Here is a 20,702-nt window from a genome sequence, read left to right as displayed (position 1 = left end):
CTTCAATATGTAGTGTGATCATTACCTGAAACCAGTGAAGAGGTTGGAATAATTATTGCCCGTGTTTACACTTCTGTATCTCAGTGGGTTATGCTCAATCCCTTAATGATGGTGATTAAAAACATAGTGGAAACACGTAGTAATTAGAGCACTTACACGATTCTGAAGGCACAGAGGTAGCTTTGAAGTGGCCCTGAACACAGCGACTGCTGCCAAAGCATTGTGAGAGCCAGGAGCATTGTGCAGCAGGTAACTGGTAATTGTACCTAGGAGAACCCGTCCGGTCTGGGACACCCAACATCGGCCTTCCGTGGCAGCCCTGTCATGGCACCGCGCGCGTCAGCGGGGCTTCTGCAACCGGCTAAAGGAGCAGCTTGATTGTGGGTGAGGGATCGTGCAAGTGCTGTGTTGTGTAATTTATGTAAAGCTGAAGCTGAGCTTTGGTTTCTTCATGGGGGGCCCTTCTGAGAGGGTGAGGCAGGATTTCGGAACGGGGAGAGGCAGGAGCTCGGGGTGATGGCTGCGAGCGGGCACTGGTTCAGGCGCTTTGCCCTGCCGATGTTTTAACGTGGCTTCTGAAAGAAAAGAGTTCTTGAGTAGTAAGCTATAAACCTCATGTTTTAGTAGTTTTTGTGGGTGAGGAGAAGGGTGCGTGTAGTGGAATGTATTCATTTGTTTTTCCCATTTAAACAAACAAAAACACTGTCATTATAAGAGAAGGAGGAGCGGCAAGGCTTGTACTGTGAAGTTGTTGGCTGGAAAGGTTGTCCTGTTTTCCATTGCTTAATTTCAGCTGAAAGGGAAAGCATGAAGGCTGGGGGGAATGTGGCTAATTTCTGGGATGTGTTTTTAGGAACACTGGTCACCAGCCCTCTCAGGTGGGAGCAATTGAGCAGCATTTAAAGAAAGTAGAGGTAGGAGCAGGCACTCAGCATTCTCAGCTCTCATCTGAGGCTCAAAAAGACTCACTTTAAGTCACTGTCCCTTATGTTGCTCTATTGTATCTCAATTACTTTCTCTGCAAACACAAATTCAGCTTCTGACCCCATGTTGTCACTGCAGAGACCTCCCTGCTTGCACCAGGTGTCCAATGCCAGGTGTGGGACCATCTCCCCGGTGTCCCCGTGCAGGTGACTGGCTGTCAGCTTATCCTCACCACAGCTAAACCAGGGCTCTTAATCACTTCCCATAGGCTTGCTCTTTCTTAAACACCATGGACAACAGCACGGTCCTGCCTGTCACTCAGAGCCGTGGGCAGTACCTCTGGCTCAGACCTTTGGTTCATGCCTCCAGGCTGTCTAACTCTCGCCCCTTGTTTCTGCATAACCTCTCTAAAGCACTGCCACTTCTGTCCCCCCTCGTGGCTCGCACGCTTGTTCAGGCTGTCATTACCCTGCACCTCAATTCCTGTTACAACATGGCAAATTCTGGCCTTGACAAATCCAATCTCCCCCTGCTCACACGTGTGCCTTATGTTGCACAGATCATCCTGCCACCCTGCTCTGCAGCTCTCCTGCAAGTCTCTGCTATTGATCACATCGAGCATAATCTGCTTGTCTTCACTCCCAGCATCTTTCATGGCCTTTCTCCACCCAATATAATATTTCCCTCATGGCCTTTCTCCACCCAATATAATACTTCCCTTTTCTGGTTAAGATGTCAGTTACAGCCTCTGACCAATTCACTAAGCCACTCTCTATTGCCCAGTTTTTAAACTCTCAAAGCACCCTCACGTGTTTCCCCGTGCTGTCAGGGCAGCTTCATTATCCTCTTTCCAGTTTTTCTTTACAAATTCCTTTTCAATTCCTTTTCTCAGATGCCTGTGAAACCTTTACAGCAGTGATGCTGTTGTGCTGCGAGCAGTGATGTCTATGCTAACTTTGGTGGTTTCCATGGACTCCCCTTGTCTGTAACATCATCTGTCGTTTTTTGGCTTGGAGACTGCCTGGTTTGAGAACCATCTGCTTGTTCTGGCTTTGCATGGTGTCTGTCGCTGTGGGATGCTGTCCCACAAAGGGAATCTACAGGCATCGTAGTAATACAAATTTTTAAAAATAAATTTCAGAAAAAGCAGCAGATAGCACCATGTGTTTCTTGTCACCGTTCTGTCATTACCCTTGTGACACCGAACAAGCACTGATCCCGCAGAAAGCTGACAGCTTTTACGTGCTTCTGCAGAAATGTGGAGAAATGGATTCTCCTCCCTGTTCTGTGCCACTTGCACAGGGCCCCTTCATTGCTCCATTGTCCATTCAAATGATGGCAAAAGGATTAAAAAGGGGATGCCTGTAGTTCCACTTCCGTGTCTCCTGTCCACCCCGGTGGTGGTCAGAAATCATGGAAGATAGTCTGGGGGCTCGCACCATTTGCTAGCTGGAACCCAGTTACTAGAAGAAACAGAGCACCACCCACAGCCGATTCCACTTCTTATTCCTGCTGGCGTGTGGAGGAACCTCCAGTTATGCCTGGCTGCCCTCTCGCCAGTCTTGCTCTGTGCGGGGCAGGACCAAATGCGAGCTGATGGGGCTTTGCAGCAGGCTCTGCAGCAGTGCTTCAGCCCACAGCCTCCTGAAGCTGCCAGCCACGTGAAGCCAGTGTGAACAATGGGCTTAATTTTATTTTATTTTTTCTAAATGGAGTTTTGCCAATGGAAAAAAATAAAAATAAAAATCAGATGCCAAAATGTCAGGCTGCAAACCCGGACTGCTGAGAACTTTTTTTTTCTTCTTCTGAGAAGGAAGAGCTCTGGTGAAAACAAAACAAAAAATAAAATAAAATAATGCAGCCCTGTGTCAGGAACAAAGGTCACTGCGTCTGCTGCAGCCCAGTGTGTGTAGCCCAAGGGCAGTCAACATCTTGAGCCTTCCACCGTGGCTTTGGGACCTTTTACAAAAGCTGGGCACGTTTCCAGCCCTGAGCTGTAAGAGGGACAGTTGACCCATTCTGCACCTGGGGCATCTCAGCTTTATTTCAGTTTCACATAAGGCTTTGTCTAGGTTTATTTTATTTTATGGGCTTTTTTTTTTTTTTCCTTTTTCTGGTTATACTGTCACAGGAAATTCTCACTGTTCTATTACTTTTTTCCTGTTGGAACCAGCCTTAAAATAAAATGAATAAATAAATACATATACATACACATAGAAACATGCAGACAGGAAAGCCATTCAGATCTGGAGAGGCCTTGATAACGCTGCTGATGAGGTTGCCAGAGTTTTCCTTGAGTCTGAGCTTGAACAATTCCCCATCACCTCCCCGGTGCCTGGGAACTTGAGTGGTGGAAGCTGTGGAGCTTCTAATTCTGCCTACAGGTGTTTGGTTTGAAAGGCACCGCGTGCCATGTTGTAATCTCGTTTCAGAAAAACCTAATTACATTAAAATACAGATGTATTACAGTCACAGTTCCTGAACATCTGAAGTACCCATCAGTTTAAGAAAAGCAGAGAATAAACCTCTTTAAAGGAGGGCTTCCCATTTGTCTTTCTTAATATTTTCCAGTACCAGTAATTTAAATTCTAAAAAATGGGCATTGCAAATGCCAACATTTGTTTTAAGCCATCTCTTTACAGCAGGAGCGGTGTGTTTAAAAAGCAAACAAGGTAGGAGTGCGTAAACTGTTCCGATTCTGCTACTCTGCATATCCAAATACTGCTGCTGTGGTCACGCGTTGTACGTTGTGTTCTGTCATTTAGTGTTCAGCGCCGTTTCCTTCAAGTACTCCAAATTGTCAAAAACATGCCTGGGGTGCAACGCAGTAGCCAGACCTGGTCAGCTTTGTCAGAGCAAATCGGGTAGTTGCTGACCCTGTTCTCTTGAGTCATTAACTTGGTATCTGTAAATGCCAGGATATTTTGAATAAACTGGATGAAAAAGTTATTTTGAAACAGGTTAGCCAGCTTTGACATAGGCTGTTCTCTGTCTGGTAGGAATGATAACAATAAACTAGCTGCGGAATTCATCATGGTCGCAATCCAGCAAAACATCAAATCCTACGCTGGCACAGTTAAGTGTATGCTTCAGCTCGTCGCTCTTCCACTGTTTGATTCCAGCACGTGCTGCTGCCAACATTTATTTGAGGTGTGCTGCTACCTCTGCTTTGGACTGGACTTGGATTTAGCAAATGCTGGAGAATTGCTAATACACCAATCGCTCAGTACCATTCTGAGGGTTGCAACAACCCTCAGCTATGTGGGGGTAGCCTGTTTGCTACGTATTTTGCAAGCTTGCTTGTCTTTCCTTGCCAGTGTTTATCCCCTTTTCCATGGTGCTGTGTCAGGGGGAGCAGACCCCCAGCTGTAGGGGGGGTCTGGTGGCCTTGAAGGGGGAGCCCGGAGGTGGCTTTGTGGTCAGGCCTGGTCATGCTGTTGTGAAGCTTTCAGGTAGCGCTTTGGGGTTCTTCTAAAGCCTGAGCTCTTGTAACTTTGCTCTTTCTTTGGACTCTCAATATAAATAAAAAATCAAACCCAGCACATTTTGTCTTTATACAGATGCAAACCCACACATGTCTAGCCTTCGTAGTGTGCTGGATGAGAACTTGAAACGTGATGTGGTTGTTATGGCCTGGGCTCCAAAATCCAAAGACAAATAAGTACCCTACACTCAGTATTGTTTCATGACTTTCAAGCCAATTTTAAGCCTTTCTGAGGCCTGACTAACAGGTTTTGAGCACTGAGTATTGGCAATTCCTTGAGCTCCTGAAGCCTAGCTTAGAGGGAATTAGCTATTTATTACACTTTTAGGGAATTCATCCTTCCTTGCTGCACCGAGACTTGTAGCAACACCCCATGAGAGAGGGTCTGAGCTTTAAAGACCAGACCATCTGAAATTATTGCCAATGGGACTTCTGCAAAATACTGCAGTGACTACAACTGCGACAAGTTTTGTAATCATAACATACTTTGCAGCATTCGCCTTATTTGCAGAGCCCTAATGCAGCATGCAGCTCCTTGTGTGCACGAGTAAATCACGCTTTCAAGCTTTGGGCTTCCGGGGAACTTTCTGGGGCTGCCACAGCGTCGGTACAGTAGGGATGGTGTAGCATGGAAGGGCATGCCACGTGAGCAGAGATGTGAAAGCATTGGCAAGAGAGAGGAGCATGACTTCCCAGCGGGCCCCTGACAGCATCGACTTTCCACCTGGATTCAGTGGGTTATTATTAAATGCCTACAAAATCAATGAGAATCCTGCCATTGTCTCAGCTGGTCTTTGCACTGGGGGCTCTTAGCTGGGAACGTGCAATTCTTCTTTTGTTCCACATTCCCGTAATGCTTTGTTTGTGTGTTTTTTTTTGTTTGTTTGTTTGTTTTTGTTGTTGTTATTTATTTATTTATTTTTTTAAAAAAATAACTGAAATGTGGTGATGTTAGTTGTTGGTTTTACCCTGAATGGCAGGGGTGGAAGGCGTGGTGAGCCAAGATTAAAGTCCTAGGCTTTTCAATTCCTCCATGTACATTATGGCTGCGCATCAGCAGCAGTAAGCAAAGCAAAATGCACTAGCCAGACCAGTGTTCTGTTCACGTGCCTGGGGCCCCAGCTGAAATTTAATAAGCAAATGTAAGTTTTTAGTGCTTTGGAATGGGAACTTTATGGTAACCCCTTTCTGCAGCCCCTTTTAAAATGATGTATCACATGTATACATGTATGTTCTGTGCAGTACACCTTACATACAAATCCAGTCTGTGCTGTGTTGGCCATCCTACCCCTTTGCTGGGTAGGAGGCAGCAGCACAGTGCCACGCCTGGTTGTGGCAGCAGGGTGGCAGACCAGGCTGCACGAAGCCATGGCCTTCTGCTACAGGTTGGAGCTAAGCGAATCTTCAGATCCGGGAGAAAGCTGGTGCTGAATAGTTATGGCTGGGGATATCTTCCTGCAGCTCCATTTACACAGCTTCTGATGCTGATGGATAAGACACGTAGGGGAATCTCTACTGGAAATTTTTAAAAAATGTATTCAGGGCTTAAAACCATGTTGGAGAGGAGATCCTGGCGTTAGGTATGGGACAAAAAAAAGGCAGGACATCTTCCAGCGTTGTTTGTTTTCACTCTTCAGCTTTCAAAATACAGAAGTCTTCTATGGGATTCACTCTTTTTATTATTATTCCCCACCCTCCCACTACCCCTCCCCACCTCACCCCAAAACACATCTTGGAGTTGTCCATCAGAGTGTGAGTCGCCAGTGAGGATGCGGAACCCTCTTATGGGAAATCAGAAAAAAAAAGATCCTAATTTCAAATACCCTGTGCCTCTGTTCCTTGTGCAGCAGTAGGTGAGGGATGCGTGCTCGGCTTGTGGTTTGCTCTATCTGATACTCAGTTTCTTCATTATGATGGTTCACAGAGACTTGTCATAAGCTGTTCCTCATCTCTCTCCAAGCACGAAAATCTAGTCTTGAGGGTTGTGTTTAAAATCAGATCCCATCAGCAGCTGTTGGCAGGAATGCTCTCAGATGGCAAAGGGAGATTTTCTCTTTCCCCAGCTCCTTACCACCCTTTCCCATTAGTACCGGCTAGTACAGAGCTTTTGTCTGGGATTTTCTGCATTTTAGTCAATACCTCCAGCATCTATTGCTCATCCTTAGGAGACGAGGACACTGTAAAACTCTCAGTAATTGCTTAGCACCTGAAACACAGTCCTAATGTTATACCTGGGAGTAGACCCTTACAAACTAGGTGTGATTCTTACACTCCTTGGGTACCTTTTGTCCTGGCTTGGGGCCCCAGATGAGTCTCTTACTCTGCATATTCAGGCCCAGGTACTGAGGACAAAAATTACATCTACTCTTTCAAAGACTGGGTCTCTGTATTGTAAAGTCTTTGGATTTCAGCCTGTGAAAGGTCTTACATGATAATACGCCACTGTTGATTCCTCTCTCCTCCAGCTTGTATTTATGTCTATTTTCTCCTTTCTCATTTGCAGATGACAGATAAATCTTGTCAGCGCTTTTTGGGCTTTGCAGCCTTTTCTCAATACTCTTTCCTTCAGTATCTCCAGCAATGTGTAAATCTGATGGTTTGGGACTTCTGCTAAGTATATCTTTTTTCTAGGCTAATTCTTGTGCTCTTTTGCTGGGTGAGAGAAGAGACAAATTTCTAGTAGTCAAATAATAAACTAACTAAAAAAACAACAAACTTTTTCATCTCTGCTGTAAGAGTTTGATGTGAGTTCCTTGCTGAGTTTGAAGGAATGACCGATAGGTCCCCGAGAAGCCTCTGGTGCCGTGTCTGCTGGATCAACTGAAATCGTATCGCAGGTGAGCAGAACAATACTACATAAGCCCCCAAAGAGGAGCGAGCACAGATGACATTTTTATTCATTCTCAGCCAGATTGCTTGGTATTGTGTCCTTTCTGTGAAAAATGACACTCTGGCAACAGGCCACTGACTGCAAAACAACTTGGCATGAGTCTCCTGTTTATCTCAGCCTGAGCTGAGCATCACCAGAGATGCCAGACTGCTAGCCATGGGTAGAGAGTGTTAAAGCACCATCTTTCTTTAATCAGCACCTCTCTGCCATTTGTGGTGGAAAATACTTGAAGGAGAAGGGAAGTTCCTGACTGTTCAGATCCTGGGTGGCACCAGCAGTAGCACTTTGCCCTTCCTTTGGTTAAGTTCTCTCAGCTGAGACTAGCTGGTAAGCTTGGGGTAGTCTAGCTAACCCTAAACATACGTTATTTTTCAAAGCTTCTGATTCTCTTATTTCCTTTTTATTTTCTTGCGTCTTAAGGGGAGTTTTTGAAAGCCTCCCAGTGATTGGGAAGACAAAGCTGATTGACTTCCAGCTGCATCTGAGCCACCGTAGTTACTGCAGCGGGTGCCAACATAGCCAAAATCTCATGGGTTTCCCTGGGACATTTCAGAGGGAATCTCCGTAGTTTGTAACTGGGGGCGTTCATGAGACGACTGGGTACACTGTGGACAAGGTGGCAGGCTGAGCTATGGATTGTATCGTAGCTGGGGTTTTGGTGTGAAAACCAGTGCAGCCACAGGGGATTTTCACCATTATCCAGTAATCTGTATCATAAATAATCTTTCCAAGCTCCCTGTTGGATCCTTCTATGAAAAAAAATAGTTTAAATAGCAGGACTGGAGGAAGTTGTTCTTTGAAAGAGAAAAATCAGTTTAACTATTCATTTTGTAGAATGCCTAGATATTATGCAAGTTGAATAGCTTTTGTTCCATCATGTAGATCTTATTGTGGCACAATCATGTAGATCTTGTAGATCTTATTGTGGCACAATAAGATCTACAACAGTAGATCCCTGTGCAGAAGGAGGCACCGGACTGCAAAATCTGGATTTCTGTTCTGCCCGTTGGAACCAGGCCCTCCATGTGCCTGCCTCTATGGAGTGGGTATTTTCCTGACCAAATAACTGTGCTTTTCTGAACTAAGGGCAGTGTTTTTGTTTTCAGCTTTGATGCAGTGTGACATGTACAGTAGGACCTGTCATAATTCATGAAGTCAGTTCTGTTTCAATGTTAATAAGTCCTTAATCAAGTCATTTGTTTCCTCCAGGATGTCACATTTAGCCCTGGATTGTGAAATGCTCGAAAACTGGAATCATAGGAGCATTATTTAATGCTAAGTGTTATCCACATCATATCTGAAGCTTGAACATGCCAGAAAAACATCCTTCACATTCTGCAACTAATCTATCTGAGCTTTCAGGATCAATCGCGAATTGGCTGGGTATGTACACTGTTTCTCTCTGTTTATGTGTGGCATAATGTTATATGCCATATTCACTAACTTGTTCTCACATTGCTTATCTGTTACCTATTTTCTATGGCTGGTGTTTTCGCTTTATATAATACTATGCAGTGTTGCACCAATCACTTTAAACCAAGATTGGCACTTTAAATACATCAGAAAACTGAAATTTAAAACCAGTAGTCCTCGTGCTAGTCTATTTGTGCTACGTATGGAGAAAGAAGAGGTTCAAGCCAAGCAGCTGCTGGTGGGATTAAGTGGGAAGCTATCCAGAGAGACCAGGTTTATGATTATCATCTCCTGTTCTTGATGTTGTCTTCAAGAGGAACAGAATTAAGGGCTGAAACTGTATCTTTACTATCTAATTCCCATAAGTCTTTTCTATTCACAAAGAAGAATAGGAAGCCATAGTGAACTCATGGCAAATACTTTCCCAATGTGTTTTCCTTTTCTGTTTGATTACATTTAATGTTACGCCACTTTTTCTTATAAACTTGTTTCTGTCTCTGCAAATATGTTACATACTGTCAGCAATTATTTGAAAAAAAGGCAAAAAAAATCCACCTGACAACCTTACCTGAACACTGTGTGTATGACATATGTTGCTATATAGCAATGTCATTAAGTCTGAAGTTTCTGCAGAGTGAAACATAGAAAAGTTATTTATTTATTTATTTATTTTTTTATCCCCCCCCCCCCCCCCCCTCAGGGAACTGTTTACATTCATATTGTAAATCTGTGTTACTCTTGTGTCCTTCTTGTAAACCAGACCCCTTGTGGTAGGTGCTGCGTAGACACAGAAGAAAAAGTCCTGGTTGCATCTGTGAGGACAATGTTTTGCTTTCATTTTTTTCACAGCTTCTGTCCTGAAATAGTAAAGAAAGGTGGAAAAAATGAATCATAAAATACTACAGATTTTATTTAGTGTTTACACCAGTTCTGTCAAAGTTAAGTTAAAGCCTTCCTAGTTACAACCATATCATAAGAAATGCTAAATGTTTTGAGGATTCATGTTTTCTGTAGAAATGTTGTTTTCTCCTAAAAGCTATTTTTCACTATTAAATGCTTTATTTGAATTTAGTCCAAGTCATAATGAGTACTGGAGCAATTAAAGTATCAGCCACTATAAGGAGTCTTGGGAGCGTAAGAGACAGATAGGATCAGGGCTTAAGCTACTGAAATACCTTTTATGAGAATAAAGGGTTCACAAACCTCGGTTTCAAACAAAATAGTTCACATATGCTAAGCTGCAAATACTAAACATCTCCTCCTGCCCTCTCCGACTAAACAAACAAAAATCTATTAAATATTCAAACTTTATACCTGCAGGAAGAAAGAAAACAGATTATTTCTATTTTTAAATTTTTGGCAGGTGCTCATGTATTTATGATAATAGGATCATAAAATGACATGGATAGGTTAGTGGGAAAGGTGCTGTGGGAATTTAGAATCTGACTTTGTAAATTGTCACATTTATTAAATCTTAAACTCCAAATTCTAGCCAGGTTGTTTGTTCATTCACATCTGTCATGTTGTAGATATTGTGGGCTTTTAAGTCAAAGTGTTCGTGTCTAGGACTGGATTGTGTCTTCATATTCTGCAATCAATTAAGTTGTTTTCATTTAATTCTTGTAAACATTACCCTTTAAAAAAAAACAACTAAAAAAAAGAAAAACCCTTTTAAATATTTTTCATTAACACATACTATTAAGTGGGTAAGCGCCCTAAGTATATTTTAATTTAATTTAGATTTAACAGCAACATTTTTCCCATGCTAATTAAATGCCAGTTTGTTATTAAGAAAATATTTATTGAAGTTGAACTCAGTGATAGATACATATCTATCACATCACTGTTAAACCTCATTAAATAGTGTTTTAATTGCAATTTGTTTTTAATTACTGTTCATTAAGCATATTATTAAATCTAAATTGCATACTTATGAAAGACGAGTTTGCCAACATAAGTGGCTGAGGCTCTTAACTGCTGCCTTATTTCTGGGTTCCCGTAATTTGAGGTGTGTAGGGTGAAAGTCTGATCTATTCACATGACTGCTAACAATGTGCCCTCCCTGCCTGCCTGTGTCTCCCTTCTTTATTAAGTAGAATCAGGAGCATCTGAGCCAGTCAACAGATGTAAAAGGAAAATAAAGCATGAAAAATGGTGACAAAGCAGCTCGTTGGGCAAGCAAGCAGGGAGCCGGTGAGGAGGAAGCTGAAGCAAAGAGGGAACCCAGGCAGGGAGAACAGAAGTTAAACAGGACATTGAAAGCAATTATCTAAATTAAAAGGAGTAGGGGATGGAGACTGCGTGCCTGAACGATGCAGAGAGATGCAAGTAATGGTTTGCAGAGCTTTTTCTCTTTGGCTTATCGTGGCAAGCCTGGCTGAGGTCAGTCTCCGTTACCAACCGATGACAGCCTGGTGACTTTGCAGCAGTGAATTGATGGTCTCAGGCCGCAGGGTGCTCAGCCGCTGGCACGGGAAGGCCCGGGCGTCGGGACAGTAGCGAGCTTTTTGGTGGTTGTGCAATATCAGCTCACAAGCTGCTACAAAAAAAGACCAGTGACTTTCAATATTTGGTATTGTGTGACCTGCTGCATCTTTTCTAGTTTCAGTGTTGCTCAAACATACAACCAAAATTACAGGATTCATGAACTTGCTTTTCTTAGTCACATTTGCTTTATTTCTTAGTAGTCCATAAGCTTAATGCAGGCTGAAAAACTCTGTAATGGAAAAGGTGTTTGTTTTGTAAAATCTTCAGGATAGTTTTTTGGAGCCTTTTATCTACGAATTCATCCAGCAACAATGCTCTCTCTTTGCCTGCAAGGAGGAAAGGACGGGAAGAAGGGTGTGAGGGTGCTCTTCTGATGAAGACAAGCTCAGCACGTAGAACCAGTTAGCAGACTCCATTCCCAAGGCAGATGGGGAGAGGGGTAACAGACAAAAGGTATAGTCCCTCATGGGAAGTAATGTTGGCATCCCCCAGCTATTAAGGACCAAGAAATGATCTCTGGTAGTCTGACCATGTCAGAGCACTAGGGGAGGAATTAACGGGGCTGGGGGCTGCTGGGCAATGCTGTAGGGGTGATAAGGCAATTGTGTGCTGGAAATGGCTGAGGTAGGCTGAGCAATGGCAGACTTTGCTGTGGTTTGGACAAGAAAATGCAGTAAGGCTCTGTACGTTGACACTCTTTGGCTCTGATTCTCCATGCATTGAGAATGGTTTCGTGCCAGGTTATCTCCATTGACTCCAGTGGATTTTCTCCAATTCACAGTGCAGTTTAAATCAGATGCAGGACCTCTTTTCCCCTCGTTCCATTTCATGAATCTCTTTCAAAACCTTCTGTACCAGATGTTACAATTGTAAACAAATCATCCTGGCAAAGCGAAAGCGAAGTATCTTCTCATATGTTAATGTCTGTGTCACAGCAGGCGCGGTCCTAGCATCAGTGCCTCTATCTGCCTCTGGATCTTCTGCTCATAAAACATTAGTTATACAACATTTTTTTTGGCAGATGGGTATCTTCCATGAAGAAGCCATTTCCATTCCAACACAACGGTGCTTTTATATGGACTGTTTCAGTCGGTGTTGCGCAACCCTTTTGCACAATGATTCATTATGCTATCTAGCTTCTTAATATGCTGAATCACTGCGTGATCCTTTGCCAGCTTCTTTGTATGCCAACAATAACTTGCTCGTGTTTCAAAGATATAGAGGGCTGCAGAAATCACTGCAGCACAGAAAGCCTTAACATTTGGCTGAAGGAAGTTCTCAGCAGGCTTTAAACTCCTCCACATGGGTGGGGAAGTTATCTTTCAGCTCCTGCTCTCTTTGGATGGCTGTAGGAAATTGCATATGGCTTCCACTTGTCGTTAGAAAGCTGGAGAAGGCCCAAATCCCTGCTCCCTCTACACTGGCAGCAATTAACCACTTTCGCACTGTGGTCCCTTAACTAAGAGAAAGTAAATCAGGCCACGGGGGACCATCTGCATCCAAAGGCTTAGCCTAGTGGAAGCGTGGAACCATGGAAAAGACTTCAGAAATGTCCCCATAGCCACATAAGGTGGCCAACCTGGGACTTCCTGACATGCTGCCAGAGCCTCCCCTCCATCTCCAGCGTGGCAGTGTGAGGAGGAGGCTAAATTAAACCCTTTCCTGCTGCAGTAGCTGCCATAGTATAACTTTCTTTCGTGGCTCTTGGGTATACTGGGTACTGTGTTGGAGTACAGCTGTTTATTTTTCGTAACTCAGGGGCCTGGTAATGATTTCTGAGTTCTGTTTTAAAAAAGAGTTTCTGTCAGTGATACACAGGACTGGATTGTTGAAGAGGCAGATGATGCTTTCCCTTGGCCATTCTGGAGTTTTCGCTGGTTTGTTGCTGAGAGTTTTTAATTGCAAGTATTTATCTCATCACAATGAATTCAGAATTGACTGAATATATTCATAGCTATTCTTAAAAAAAAAAAAAAAAAAAAAAAAAAAAAAGGCAAGATTTTGGTCTGAAAGGAGTAAATTACACTGCTTAAAAACAGGGTTTTTAGAAGGGAATACTCTGTAATTTTTCAATATATTCTTCTTTCAATACTGTATTGTATTTCCCAACGTACATCAGTTAAGTAGCATAGCACAGTACTACGCACTTTACGTACTTTGGACAAGCATTTGAAAATACTTTGTTCCTCCTATAAGCAGATTAACTTTGACTCCTAATGGAAAATTCTTGGTTTTGAAGAAGGTGTCCTCAAAGACCTTAGGGATGCATTTGCATGTCTGATTTTTAAATGTAATTATGCCAGCAATTTCATATACAAAAGTATCCGCTACTTTTAGGTGTCATTACCTGACTGAGACTTGTATGAGACAGGCAGCTTTAATGCCTTTCCCCCCTGCCCTGTGCTTACTGCATGCTCAGACTCTATGAGAATCTGTCCATGTGCAGTTAGGCTTTGATGTGAGATATAATAAATATCAGATTTTAAAGAGAAGCATGTACGTGTTTGTCTGACGTGTATTTATAGAAAAGGTCAAGGGACGTACTGTAAGTGTTTTTATTCAGGGTCCTGGGTATGTGAAGCATTCTTCATATGGATGCTATAGTTACCATAATATTTATATCTCTGCTTTGGTGATGCCTTTATGTACGTCTAGTTTGTCTCAGCCCTACTTAAGGAGCATCCTGCATTATTTTTTGGTGTTCTTATGTATTTATTAGTTCATGTCTTCGTTCCTGTTGCTACCAGCTGTGTTTCACCTTCTTGTCTCCCCCCCTTCTCCTGTGCCCAAATGGTTTTACAGGGCTGCCCTGCCGCAGAAATGGGTCAGACAAGTTACAGGAACTGTGGATTGGTTGGATGGGGATCCACCTAGCAACACCACCACACTAATGCTGGATTGGGAAATTTGCCCTACAGGAGTTTGTCTTGATTAAAGGCTTCAGTCTGTCTTTGCAACACAAACATAGGAGCCCCCATGCTGCTCTCTGAAATTTACAGCGTATTTTCTTTTAACTCAAGCATATTGAAGCAGAACAGAAGAAAGGATCAAAGGTACCGTAATGTTTCTATAAACAAGTACTACTTAGTTTGGTTTTTTTTATCTTGGGTTTATTTTTTTCCAAACAAATCTTCTAGGCACATTAGGCTCAGATTTCATTTTATTGCCAAATCACCAGCTGGCAACAAAATCACATATGTCTGTGTAAATAAAGTAGATGAGAAGCTGAACAGGAGATTGGGAGATGATTCAAGCAGTCATATTGGCATCTACACCTTAAAATTTGCCTGGTTTATCTGTCTATTCAGCAATGTCCTATACAGACCCCTTTTCTGCACGAAATACAAAATTACCCCAAGCTGAGATTTTAGTTTGTGGTTTTCCTCCCTTTTAGTGAATTTACAGGAAAACAGATAATTCTCTGGGACTATAACCCAAAACTTCATTTTTTGTTTGCTCATCAAGTAATGACTAATCCACTCCCTGTTACTCAAATATAGGTGTAACTCTTGTGATGACTGATATTATAAAGAAGAATTTTCACTTTGAGGGACAGATCATCCTTCCTTTGAAGGTAGTGCAATTTTGCAATTGGCTTGAGGGCTCTATTACTGTCTTTTTTGTGTGTTTGGATCCACTTGTCAATGAAACATCCAAATTGATTAATTTATCTTTAAGGCCAGAGTTGCTATCCCTTCTCCATTTGTAGATAGGTAAGGGCAGAGTCACCTCAGTCTGTAACCTTAAATTATGTTTCTCCATGGCAACATATAATTCCCAGGGGAAAAACAACAACAACAAACAGTTCCTTTTTTTTTTTTTTTTTTTTTTTTTTTTTAATGCAGACAGATCAGGAAGTTAGTAATTATCATCTTGCTTCAAAAAGCCAATGAGCTAGAACGTCTTTTCAAGCATGGATGATCGTGAGACACAGTTTTCCCCATACAGTCATGAAAAATGGGTTAATCTTGGCTACTTTGTGCTCCTTTTGCATTCTTGGTGAAATAAAATCTGAATTTCAGATAACTGCTTAAGAATAGGGTATGTGGTTGTATTTGTCTGTTCAAACATCTCGAATCCAAGGGAGATGTTGCTTAATAGAGCTGGATGGTATGTTTCCCTGTCAGAGCAGCAGCACAGAAATGCCACAAAGAGCTATCAAGTATCTGTTTGCAGAAGCAGTTTTGCCCTTGGTCAATAAACTCTAAAAGAGCCTAATTAATGAGTGGGAAAAGAGCTCTGTTATCTGTGAGGTGGAGGACAGAGATGAAAGGGGTTAAGCAGTAAATATGCTTTGTTTCTTGGTATTTTTTAATATTTTTTTAATCCTAACCTCTTCCTTTACATCCTCCTCTTACGAAATTTCAGCCCTAACTGACCTGGAGCTCTTGTCCCTGCTGAAAGTTAGTTTTTTTCTGTCAAGAGATCCAATTCTTCTCTTTCCTCCCTGCATTTTTTTCCCTTTAGCTCCTAAAGGCAGCCTGAACTGTAAAGCGGGGGTAAGGTGTTTCAGTTTGGAAAACAGCCGTGCATACTCACTAGCTGACTTTTTTCCCCAAATTGGCCAGAACAGGGAATACTGCCTACCCCACTCAAAATCATCTGCATGGAAAGATAAAATGGGAGTTAACAAGGGTCAGGTTTATGACAGGGAAAGAAGGCTGCTAATGACCATTATCTATGCCACAGGTTTAACTTCATTACTTTTGCATTAAGTTCTTAATGCCCAAAGCAATAAGCAAACCGAGTCCTGTTGAACTGTAGTAACCTAATCTCTCCAAACGAAATAGAGGGGAAAGCAGAGTCATTTGACATGGCCTTTATTTCATCTTGTTTTCCCATCCCCCATGTGCATATCAGACATGTAGTGAGTTTCCCTTCCATCTCACAGCCTTTTCCTTTCCTCCCCTCCCCCCCCCCCTTTTTTTTTCCTTTCCTTCTCTCCTGAGCTTTTTCTGGCTGTCCAAAGCTGTATTTGAAGCAGGATTTACTTTGATCAGAGTGTTGAGGCCTCCCATAATAGTGGATGCAGGGTTTGTCACGTACAGATATCTATCTTCTTTCTTTCTTTCTTTTTTTTTTTTTTTTTTAAGTTCAGAGTTAGAAAAAAATTGTCCGGAATCAAAAACTTCTGAATGGGAGAGGTAAGGCAAATTGAGCTGGCCATGACATTGTGGTCCCAGTAAGTCAGAGCTCAGACGTAGGAGAACACACTTGCTGGGTGTTTTGCAGTGTTGTGCCCATTCTCCAGTTATGCTGACATTTATGGCTCTGAACATGCCCTACTAGATGTGCAAACAGTTTAGGTTTAGTGAGCAAAGAACAAACATCAACAGAGAGCTAAATGTAACTCATGAATTAGAATGAGATCAGCATTTCCATTGTTTCAGCTCTTCTCCTACTCACCCTCAACTTTGTCAACTAAAAAATAACGAAATACTCTCTTTTGGTGTGACCTGCAGACTTTTGTTCTGTAGCTGGAAAAGCCATTGAGTAAGAGGGAACACAAACAGATTTCCCAATCTGTGCCATTTCTAGACCAACAGGCTCAGCTTTTGACAAAGGATTAAAGACTACAGCACATCTTCTTTGGGGATCCCCAACAGAAAGAGGGAAAGAGGCAGTGCTGGCAGGTAACTGGGGAAACTGTCCAATGGGTAAGGAATATATTGCTGCTTGTAGAAAAAGGATCCCAAAGTGATAGCTGCTTGAGAACTATGATAGATTAGACAGATATAAGAAAATAATATAAACTATGGAGAGTTAAGCAATGGATGTGGAAACCTGTGAAAAAAACTATCAGCAATGTAATATATTACCATAATCCAATATTATAAGGTAACCTCCAGATGAGAACCTCGTACTCAGAGTAATAAGTGCCGAAGGCTGAACATTTATCTTATGACCTGTTCCCTGTTTGGAACAATCAGGGTTACCTGATATTCGGGATGCTGAGAAAATTGTCCCTCTGTAATAACGTTTTCCTGACGTGCAGCAGAAAGGGTTTTAGTTTCCTTGTCCCTTGCTGTCTTGGGAAGAACGTATCAGTGTTTTTTTTTTTCTGTAGCCAGGAAACTGTGGTTAGAATCAGGTCCAGTGAGGCTTGATATATCAGTCTGACAGTCATCATCTGTTTTAAGAAGTGGTATCTCCTCTCTGCAGACCTGTCTGCCTCCTCACTGCTTGGCTTAACACTATGGCGACTTTTTCAGCTTGTACTGCTTGCTGATTCTTCTTCAAATTGCTAACATTTTTTTTCACCTTTCTCCCAAATGAGACTTCTCTTGTACTTCTAAAAGGAGAATGTCAAGTGAACTACAGTGCGTGTCAGTTCAAGCTGCATGGAATGCCGCAAGTAGCAGGGAGTAAATGTGGATCCCACCCCAGGTGTGTAAATACCACCATATAAAATGGTCTCTACTACATCTCTGGTACTGACATTGAAGGAGGAGGAGAATCAGCAAAGTGTTTTAAGAAATTGGAAATCTGTAAGTTTTCTCTTATGGGGTTACTGAGCTTGTCTTGCTGAAGAGCTGAGCTTTGCCTCCCTTCTGTGGGAGGGAATGGAGTGTATTTAATCCATGTGCTGGGATCTTTAAGATTGCTGACCATCACATTCAAACATCTCCAACTTTGGTTAGTTTCTGGCCTTTCCCAGTTCTCACTATCCTCATGCTCTTCCCCATTTCCTGAGTGACATCTCTTGATATCGTTCAGCTTATGTGGGATACCGTGTTTATTAAGATATCATTGATCAGTTCTGAAAAAAAAAAAAAAAAAAAAAAGGAAAAAAAGACACCAAAAGACACTGAAAAGACTGCGATTGCAGTAAAATAACCTCTCCCTTCAGTAAAAGAAATGAGGAAAGATGCATCCTTTTTAAACTCCGACTGCAGCCTCCTTTCAGACATGGGAAACAACTTCATTAGATGCCAAATTGGGTACTTAGCCACTAAGTGCCTATTTTTTGAACAAACAAGCTGCCACAGTTCTGAAGTTCAGGGTGAAGAGGGCTTAGGGAGAAGCAACACTATTTTCTAGGAGCGCAGAGCAGATCAAGGGCTTCTGTGCAGTGAACTATATCTGATTCAACACAGCCTGCAAAATTAAATTTTGTTCAGCTTAAGCATTTAATTACTGCAGATGTTCAGGAGATACTCTGTGAAGCATTACCTACTGGGGCCCTTTGGACAGATGCTGTTTGCTTTGACACTCCATCTGTCACTTAGAAATAATCACTGAAGCTTTAACTAGCGTAACCCTGCAGGGCTGGTCCCATCAAGACATGGCATGTAAGAGGTTAAAAATAAGGTCAAGGTCGTTGCATGCCATGCATGTTAGAAGGCAGTGAGTGATGATTACCACTTCTTGCTCTCCAAAATTTTCAGTAAAGAGCACTCTAAGCATCATTACAAAAAGCCTTTTGCTTTCTGGAAGATCTTCGAATAGAAATGATATTGGCTCTATAGCTTGTTAGAGCCCTACGTTCAGAGTGTATTTTGGAGATGAGCAAGATAGGATAGCAAAAAAATGGGAATTACTCAGGTGTGTTGTCCTGAAATACTTAGTCCTCATGTATTTGCATCTCTATGTTAGTTCTAAGCACAGATTCCATGGAAACTTTTTATTTACTCTATTTTATGCATCATCCTAATGGCTATACAATTCCTATTTTACTAGGTTTCTGTGGATTAATTATTTGACCAGTATCCTCTCTTCTGTTGGCCCTTGGACTGTAGTATCTGGGCCTTTTGCTAAGCTGTCCATCAACCATGCCCAGCCCCGTTTGGTCAGTGAGACTTTTCTGTTCTCTTAATTGCCGGTAACAGATTCACAAAGCTGAAAACTTTTCCAGGCCCCAAGTACACATCGCCATGAGTTTAGACTGCCTATAGCAATTGTGACTGACTCATAATTAACAGTACTTATGCTACCACTAAGTTTATGGCATGGTCAGTTCCTCTCTTTGTCAGGAGTAACTTCCCGAGGCTGCTGCCTCCTCCCCACCCCGGCGGTTACAAGGAGGGTATTCAGCAGTGCTAAGAGGGTCGCCGGGAAGCATTAGTTAGTTACTAGCAGAATGAAACTGCTAGCATTGATCTCTCGGATGGGAGACCTTGTGGCTAGTAGATTACCTTTTCATCCTACCCCTAATAAACAACTACTTTTTATACGTCACCTTCCTTTCTGGGTGATTGTAGGGGGGGATGTCAGCTAGTAAGTGCTCTCGTTGCTTTGTCAGGCTCATCAGGTAGGAAGCATTCAGGATAGTTTTTTTTTTTTTTCTGAATTGGTGACTTGGTTATAGGTAATACCATCTTTTCCACTCCTCGTTTTCTTCCCAGTCCTGGGCCCCATCTAAGTAGATTACAGCCATTGATTTAAACATCCAGTCATGCACATCATTCTGTGAGGATCAGTAATAGCAGCTAGGTCAAACGAGTGCTTATAAATGACTAATTCTATTTCCTCTTGTTTATTACCCAGGCTTTTGGCATTGGTATAGTATGTTATAGTATAGTTAATTAAATAATTTATTCCCATCCTCTCTTTGCATTCAGTGCCTTCTTGACCACAGCCTCCAGTGGAAATCCATCAAGGGCCAGGTTTGCTGCTGCTGTTGGTAGATGATGGCTGGGGGCTCTCCTCGCCTCTCTGGGGTCCTTCCAGGTGGGAAACGAGTGCTGCAGCATGAGAAGCTACCCCCACCCGTGCTATTCCTGTCTTGCATCTAAGCTGAGAGATAGAGGTCATGGGCTCCCTTGTGGCTTTTATTTTGTCCTATAACATACAATTCTGTCTCTTCCCTGGCCTTCTGTATCGGCATATTACTGTGCTGTGCCATCGTTTCGGTCTCTACCCCATATTGAAAGAAATAGCTGGTATCAAGGAATATGCTTTGCATCATGAAATCAATTAGCCTTGTTCAGTGGACTTTCTGGAGATTCTTATTTCTTGCATCCTGATTTATACTTCTATGTCTGATTTCTATCACTGCTTACCCTTTATATATATTTTGTTCCCTTCTTCAACTGAGGGAGAATATTTTTTCCTATTAAGTGTTGGCTGCAACTCCTCATCCCAGGATTTAAATAGACTAGCTTTTTTTTTTTTTTTCTGTTTTACCAGCACTAAATTCACACAAAATAACAGAAAGCCAAGCCCATACACTGTCAAATAGAGACACTCTCACAGTGTGGTGACCCTCTTTCTGTCACCTGCTACATTTCTTATGCTCAACCTACAGCTGTGAAACTTTTCCCCCTCTTTTCCAACAACAAAGTCCAAAGAACACTTCTCAGTTTGATGCCTGTCTCAATTTGCAGAACATCCTTGGACAGAAATGACATGGATAGCAGCGAGAGAAGAGTCTTCATGAAAGCAGCAGCAGCCTTTCATTGCCAGCTCCTCCAGTGGGTCTGAGCTAATAACAGCCATGCTGCAAACTTTATGTAGTTTGTATGGGCCTGTTCCAGAGCCTTCCTATTGACTTCAGGGGTACTG

At 42.3% G+C, this 20,702-nt stretch overlaps 1 long non-coding RNA gene across 1 annotated transcript in view; it reads left to right on the top strand.

The window, feature by feature from the left end:
• The first annotated feature begins 14,019 nt into the window (after positions 1-14,019).
• The window catches only part of LOC118176514, a 33,590-nt gene continuing 26,907 nt past the window's right edge, over positions 14,020-20,702 (top strand). Inside the window, exon 1 of the long non-coding RNA XR_004755446.1 lies at positions 14,020-14,251. This is a non-coding gene — a long non-coding RNA (uncharacterized LOC118176514). The remainder of the gene's footprint in view (positions 14,252-20,702) is intronic.

The sequence above is a fragment of the Oxyura jamaicensis genome, chromosome 20, assembly GCF_011077185.1.
Source record: "Oxyura jamaicensis isolate SHBP4307 breed ruddy duck chromosome 20, BPBGC_Ojam_1.0, whole genome shotgun sequence".
In the NCBI taxonomy this organism is placed as follows: Eukaryota; Metazoa; Chordata; class Aves; order Anseriformes; family Anatidae; genus Oxyura; species Oxyura jamaicensis.
The sequence above is the reverse complement of the archived record's forward strand: the minus strand, read 5'-3'. Positions and strand labels throughout refer to the sequence as shown.